This window comes from Phyllobates terribilis, unplaced genomic scaffold (genome assembly GCF_046119375.1).
Source record: "Phyllobates terribilis strain yellow unplaced genomic scaffold, ASM4611937v1 Scaffold_31__1_contigs__length_13893835, whole genome shotgun sequence".
NCBI classification, from domain to species: Eukaryota; Metazoa; Chordata; class Amphibia; order Anura; family Dendrobatidae; genus Phyllobates; species Phyllobates terribilis.
The window spans coordinates 3865947-3874332 of NW_027362791.1; positions in this window are offsets into that span (position 1 = coordinate 3865947).

The following is an 8386-nucleotide window of genomic DNA, read 5'->3' on the forward strand; positions in this document are numbered from 1 at the left end:
CAGCCAATTTTCTGGATTTTTGAAAATTTCACTTTTTTGTGAAAATATCCACTAAATGAGGGAATAATATGTGTGAGGGTACCCCAGGAGAGTTCCAAATGTGTTTGGGTAGAATATATATCCCACGGGGGTAAAATTGAAAAAAGTTGAAAAAAATATTTTTTTGGACTTAGTCATTTTTCCGGCATTTATCAGACTTTCAGATAGGGGAAATGTCAGTGAGCATTCTGATTTCAGTTCCAGAGTCATTCGCCCAATGAGTACTTGATATTTAGTCGTTTTCAGCCAATTTTCTGGATTTTTGAAAATTTCACTTTTTTGTGAAAATATCCACTAAATGAGGGAATAATATGTGTGAGGGTACCCCAGGAGAGTTCCAAATGTGTGTGGGTAGAATATATATCCCACGGGGGTAAAATTGAAAAAAGTTGAAAAAAAATTTTTTTTGGACTTAGTCATTTTTCTGGCATTTATCAGACTTTCAGATAGGGGAAATGTCAGTGAGCATTCTGATTTCAGTTCCAGAGTGATTCGCCCAATGAGTACTTGATATTTAGTCGTTTTCAGCCAATTTTCTGGATTTTTGAAAATTTCACTTTTTTGTGAAAATATCCACTAAATGAGGGAATAATATGTGTGAGGGTACCCCAGGAGAGTTCCAAATGTGTGTGGGAAGAATATATATCCCACGGGGGTAAAATTGAAAAAAGTTGTAAAAAATTTTTTTTGGGACTTAGTCATTTTTCTGGCATTTATCAGACTTTCAGATAGGGGAAATGTCAGTGAGCGTTCCGATTTCAGTTCCAGAGCGATTCGCCCAGTAAGTCCTTGATATTTAGTCGTTTTCAGCCAATTTTCTGGATTTTTGAAAATTTCACTTTTTTGTGAAAATATCCACTAAATGAGGGAATAATATGTGTGAAGGTACCTCAGGAGAGTTCCAAATGTGTGTGGGTAGAATATATATCCCACGGGGGTAAAATTGAAAAAAGTTGTGAAAAAATTTTTTTTTTGGACGAAGTCATTTTTCTGGCATTTATCAGACTTTCAGATAGGGGAAATGTCAGTGAGCGTTCCGATTTCAGTTCCAGAGCGATTCGCAAAATGAGTCCTTGTTATTTAGTCTTTTTCAGCTAATTTTCTGGATTTTTTAAAATTTCACTTTTTTGTGAAAATATCCACTAAATGAGGGAATAATATGTGTGAGGGTACCCCAGGAGAGTTCCAAATGTGTGTGGGTAGAATATATATCCAGCGGGGGTAAAATTAAAAAAAGTTGAAAAAATTTTTTTTTGGACTTAGTCATTTTTCCGGCATTTATCAGACTTTCAGATAGGGGAAATGTCAGTGAGCATTCCGATTTCAGTTCCAGAGTGATTCGCCCAATGAGTACTTGATATTTAGTCGTTTTCAGCCAATTTTCTGGATTTTTGAAAATTTCACTTTTTTGTGAAAATATCCACTAAATGAGGGAATAATATGTGTGAGGGTACCCCAGGAGAGTTCCAAATGTGTGTGGGTAGAATATATATCCCACGGGGGTAAAATTGAAAAAAGTTGAAAAAAAATTTTTTTTGGACTTAGTCATTTTTCTGGCATTTATCAGACTTTCAGATAGGGGAAATGTCAGTGAGCGTTCCGATTTCAGTTCCAGAGCGATTCGCCCAGTAAGTCCTTGATATTTAGTCGTTTTCAGCCAATTTCCTGGATTTTTGAAAATTTCACTTTTTTGTGAAAATATCCACTAAATGAGGGAATAATATGTGTGAGGGTACCCCAGGAGAGTTCCAAATGTGTTTGGGGAGAATATATATCCCACGGGGGTAAAATTGAAAAAAGTTGAAAAAAATATTTTTTTGGACTTAGTCATTTTTCCGGCATTTATCAGACTTTCAGATAGGGGAAATGTCAGTGAGCATTCTGATTTCAGTTCCAGAGTGATTCGCCCAATGAGTACTTGATATTTAGTCGTTTTCAGCCAATTTTCTGGATTTTTGAAAATTTCACTTTTTTGTGTAAATATCCACTAAATGAGGGAATAATATGTGTGAGGGTACCCCAGGAGAGTTCCAAATGTGTGTGGGTAGAATATATATCCCACGGGGGTAAAATTGAAAAAAGTTGTAAAAAAATTTTTTTTTTCGACTAAGTCATTTTTCTGGCATTTATCAGACTTTCGGAGAGGGGAAATGTCAGTGAGCATTCCGATTTCAGTTCCAGAGCAATTCGACCAATGAGTCCTTGATATTTAGTCGTTTTCAGCCAATTTTCTGGATTTTTGAAAATTTCACTTTTTTGTGAAAATATCCACTAAATGAGGGAATAATATGTGTGAGGGTACCCCAGGAGAGTTCCAAATGTGTTTGGGTAGAATATATATCCCACGGGGGTAAAATTGAAAAAAGTTGAAAAAAATATTTTTTTGGACTTAGTCATTTTTCCGGCATTTATCAGACTTTCAGATAGGGGAAATGTCAGTGAGCGTTCCGATTTCAGTTCCAGAGCGATTCGCCCAGTAAGTCCTTGATATTTAGTCGTTTTCAGCCAATTTCCTGGATTTTTGAAAATTTCACTTTTTTGTGAAAATATCCACTAAATGAGGGAATAATATGTGTGAGGGTACCTCAGGAGAGTTCCAAATGTGTGTGGGTAGAATATATATCCCACGGGGGTAAAATTGAAAAAAGTTGTGAAAAAATTTTTTTTTTGGACGAAGTCATTTTTCTGGCATTTATCAGACTTTCAGATAGAGGAAATGTCAGTGAGCGTTCCGATTTCAGTTCCAGAGCGATTCGCAAAATGAGTCCTTGTTATTTAGTCTTTTTCAGCTAATTTTCTGGATTTTTTAAAATTTCACTTTTTTGTGAAAATATCCACTAAATGAGGGAATAATATGTGTGAGGGTACCCCAGGAGAGTTCCAAATGTGTGTGGGTAGAATATATATCCAGCGGGGGTAAAATTAAAAAAAGTTGAAAAAATTTTTTTTTGGACTTAGTCATTTTTCCGGCATTTATCAGACTTTCAGATAGGGGAAATGTCAGTGAGCATTCCGATTTCAGTTCCAGAGTGATTCGCCCAATGAGTACTTGATATTTAGTCGTTTTCAGCCAATTTTCTGGATTTTTGAAAATTTCACTTTTTTGTGAAAATATCCACTAAATGAGGGAATAATATGTGTGAGGGTACCCCAGGAGAGTTCCAAATGTGTGTGGGTAGAATATATATCCCACGGGGGTAAAATTGAAAAAAGTTGAAAAAAAATTTTTTTTGGACTTAGTCATTTTTCTGGCATTTATCAGACTTTCAGATAGGGGAAATGTCAGTGAGCGTTCCGATTTCAGTTCCAGAGCGATTCGCCCAGTAAGTCCTTGATATTTAGTCGTTTTCAGCCAATTTCCTGGATTTTTGAAAATTTCACTTTTTTGTGAAAATATCCACTAAATGAGGGAATAATATGTGTGAGGGTACCCCAGGAGAGTTCCAAATGTGTTTGGGTAGAATATATATCCCACGGGGGTAAAATTGAAAAAAGTTGAAAAAAATATTTTTTTGGACTTAGTCATTTTTCCGGCATTTATCAGACTTTCAGATAGGGGAAATGTCAGTGAGCATTCTGATTTCAGTTCCAGAGTGATTCGCCCAATGAGTACTTGATATTTAGTCGTTTTCAGCCAATTTTCTGGATTTTTGAAAATTTCACTTTTTTGTGAAAATATCCACTAAATGAGGGAATAATATGTGTGAGGGTACCCCAGGAGAGTTCCAAATGTGTGTGGGTAGAATATATATCCCACGGGGGTAAAATTGAAAAAAGTTGAAAAAAAATTTTTTTTGGACTTAGTCATTTTTCTGGCATTTATCAGACTTTCAGATAGGGGAAATGTCAGTGAGCATTCTGATTTCAGTTCCAGAGTGATTCGCCCAATGAGTACTTGATATTTAGTCGTTTTCAGCCAATTTTCTGGATTTTTGAAAATTTCACTTTTTTGTGTAAATATCCACTAAATGAGGGAATAATATGTGTGAGGGTACCCCAGGAGAGTTCCAAATGTGTGTGGGTAGAATATATATCCCACGGGGGTAAAATTGAAAAAAGTTGTAAAAAAATTTTTTTTTTCGACTAAGTCATTTTTCTGGCATTTATCAGACTTTCGGAGAGGGGAAATGTCAGTGAGCATTCCGATTTCAGTTCCAGAGCAATTCGACCAATGAGTCCTTGATATTTAGTCGTTTTCAGCCAATTTTCTGGATTTTTGAAAATTTCACTTTTTTGTGAAAATATCCACTAAATGAGGGAATAATATGTGTGAGGGTACCCCAGGAGAGTTCCAAATGTGTTTGGGTAGAATATATATCCCACGGGGGTAAAATTGAAAAAAGTTGAAAAAAATATTTTTTTGGACTTAGTCATTTTTCCGGCATTTATCAGACTTTCAGATAGGGGAAATGTCAGTGAGCGTTCCGATTTCAGTTCCAGAGCGATTCGCCCAGTAAGTCCTTGATATTTAGTCATTTTCAGCCAATTTCCTGGATTTTTGAAAATTTCACTTTTTTGTGAAAATATCCACTAAATGAGGGAATAATATGTGTGAGGGTACCCCAGGAGAGTTCCAAGTGTGTGTGGGTAGAATATATATCCCACGGGGGTAAAATTGAAAAAAGTTGTAAAAAAATTTTTTTTTTCGACTAAGTCATTTTTCTGGCATTTATCAGACTTTCGGAGAGGGGAAATGTCAGTGAGCATTCCGATTTCAGTTCCAGAGCAATTCGACCAATGAGTCCTTGATATTTAGTCGTTTTCAGCCAATTTTCTGGATTTTTGAAAATTTCACTTTTTTGTGAAAATATCCACTAAATGAGGGAATAATATGTGTGAGGGTACCCCAGGAGAGTTCCAAATGTGTGTGGGTAGAATATATATCCAGCGGGGGTAAAATTAAAAAAAGTTGAAAAAATTTTTTTTTGGACTTAGTCATTTTTCCGGCATTTATCAGACATTCAGATAGGGGAAATGTCAGTGAGCATTCCGATTTCAGTTCCAGAGTGATTCGCCCAATGAGTACTTGATATTTAGTCGTTTTCAGCCAATTTTCTGGATTTTTGAAAATTTCACTTTTTTGTGAAAATATCCACTAAATGAGGGAATAATATGTGTGAGGGTACCCCAGGAGAGTTCCAAATGTGTGTGGGTAGAATATATATCCAGCGGGGGTAAAATTGAAAAAAGTTGAAAAAAAATTTTTTTGGGACTTAGTCATTTTTCTGGCATTTATCAGACTTTCAGATAGGGGAAATGTCAGTGAGCGTTCCGATTTCAGTTCCAGAGCGATTCGCCCAGTAAGTCCTTGATATTTAGTCGTTTTCAGCCAATTTCCAGGATTTTTAAAAATTTCACTTTTTTGTGAAAATATCCACTAAATGAGGGAATAATATGTGTGAGGGTACCCCAGGAGAGTTCCAAGTGTGTGTGGGTAGAATATATATCCAGCGGGGGTAAAATTAAAAAAAGTTGAAAAAATTTTTTTTTGGACTTAGTCATTTTTCCGGCATTTATCAGACTTTCAGATAGGGGAAATGTCAGTGAGCATTCTGATTTCAGTTCCAGAGCAATTCGACCAATGAGTCCTTGATATTTAGTCGTTTTCAGCCAATTTTCTGGATTTTTGAAAATTTCACTTTTTTGTGAAAATATCCACTAAATGAGGGAATAATATGTGTGAGGGTACCCCAGGAGAGTTCCAAATGTGTGTGGGTAGAATATATATCCCACGGGGGTAAAATTGAAAAAAGTTGTAAAAAAATTTTTTTTTTCGACTAAGTCATTTTTCTGGCATTTATCAGACTTTCGGAGAGGGGAAATGTCAGTGAGCATTCCGATTTCAGTTCCAGAGCAATTCGACCAATGAGTCCTTGATATTTAGTCGTTTTCAGCCAATTTTCTGGATTTTTGAAAATTTCACTTTTTTGTGAAAATATCCACTAAATGAGGGAATAATATGTGTGAGGGTACCCCAGGAGAGTTCCAAATGTGTTTGGGTAGAATATATATCCCACGGGGGTAAAATTGAAAAAAGTTGAAAAAAATATTTTTTTGGACTTAGTCATTTTTCCGGCATTTATCAGACTTTCAGATAGGGGAAATGTCAGTGAGCATTCTGATTTCAGTTCCAGAGTGATTCGCCCAATGAGTACTTGATATTTAGTCGTTTTCAGCCAATTTTCTGGATTTTTGAAAATTTCACTTTTTTGTGAAAATATCCACTAAATGAGGGAATAATATGTGTGAAGGTACCTCAGGAGAGTTCCAAATGTGTGTGGGTAGAATATATATCCCACGGGGGTAAAATTGAAAAAAGTTGTGAAAAAATTTTTTTTTGGACTTAGTCATTTTTCTGGCATTTATCAGTCTTTCATATAGGGGAAATGTCAGTGAGCGTTCCGATTTCAGTTCCAGAGCGATTCGCCCAATGAGCCTTGTTATTTAGTCTTTTTCAGCTAATTTTCTGGATTTTTTAAAATTTCACTTTTTTGTGAAAATATCCACTAAATGAGGGAATAATATGTGTGAGGGTACCCCAGGAGAGTTCCAAATGTGTGTGGGTAGAATATATATCCAGCGGGGGTAAAATTAAAAAAAGTTGAAAAAATTTTTTTTTGGACTTAGTCATTTTTCCGGCATTTATCAGACTTTCAGATAGGGGAAATGTCAGTGAGCATTCTGATTTCAGTTCCAGAGCAATTCGACCAATGAGTCCTTGATATTTAGTCGTTTTCAGCCAACTTTCTGGATTTTTGAAAATTTCACTTTTTTGTGAAAATATCCACTAAATGAGGGAATAATATGTGTGAGGGTACCCCAGGAGAGTTCCAAATGTGTGTGGGTAGAATATATATCCCACGGGGGTAAAATTGAAAAAAGTTGTAAAAAATTTTTTTTTTTCGACTAAGTCATTTTTCTGGCATTTATCAGACTTTCGGAGAGGGGAAATGTCAGTGAGCATTCCGATTTCAGTTCCAGAGCAATTCGACCAATGAGTCCTTGATATTTAGTCGTTTTCAGCCAATTTTCTGGATTTTTGAAAATTTCACTTTTTTGTGAAAATATCCACTAAATGAGGGAATAATATGTGTGAGGGTACCCCAGGAGAGTTCCAAATGTGTGTGGGTAGAATATATATCCAGCGGGGGTAAAATTAAAAAAAGTTGAAAAAATTTTTTTTGGGACTTAGTCATTTTTCCGGCATTTATCAGACATTCAGATAGGGGAAATGTCAGTGAGCATTCCGATTTCAGTTCCAGAGTGATTCACCCAATGAGTACTTGATATTTAGTCGTTTTCAGCCAATTTTCTGGATTTTTGAAAATTTCACTTTTTTGTGAAAATATCCACTAAATGAGGGAATAATATGTGTGAAGGTACCTCAGGAGAGTTCCAAATGTGTGTGGGTAGAATATATATCCCACGGGGGTAAAATTGAAAAAAGTTGTGAAAAAATTTTTTTTTGGACTTAGTCATTTTTCTGGCATTTATCAGTCTTTCAGATAGGGGAAATGTCAGTGAGCGTTCCGATTTCAGTTCCAGAGCGATTCGCCCAATGAGTCCTTGTTATTTAGTCTTTTTCAGCTAATTTTCTGGATTTTTTAAAATTTCACTTTTTTGTGAAAATATCCACTAAATGAGGGAATAATATGTGTGAGGGTACCCCAGGAGAGTTCCAAATGTGTGTGGGTAGAATATATATCCAGCGGGGGTAAAATTAAAAAAAGTTGAAAAAATTTTTTTTTGGACTTAGTCATTTTTCCGGCATTTATCAGACTTTCAGATAGGGGAAATGTCAGTGAGCATTCCGATTTCAGTTCCAGAGTGATTCGCCCAATGAGTACTTGATATTTAGTCGTTTTCAGCCAATTTTCTGGATTTTTGAAAATTTCACTTTTTTGTGAAAATATCCACTAAATGAGGGAATAATATGTGTGAGGGTACCCCAGGAGAGTTCCAAATGTGTGTGGGTAGAATATATATCCCACGGGGGTAAAATTGAAAAAAGTTGAAAAAAAATTTTTTTTGGACTTAGTCATTTTTCTGGCATTTATCAGACTTTCAGATAGGGGAAATGTCAGTGAGCGTTCCGATTTCAGTTCCAGAGCGATTTGCCCAGTAAGTCCTTGATATTTAGTCGTTTTCAGCCAATTTCCTGGATTTTTGAAAATTTCACTTTTTTGTGAAAATATCCACTAAATGAGGGAATAATATGTGTGAGGGTACCCCAGGAGAGTTCCAAGTGTGTGTGGGTAGAATATATATCCAGCGGGGGTAAAATTAAAAAAAGTTGAAAAAATTTTTTTTTGTACTTAGTCATTTTTCCGGCATTTATCAGACTTTC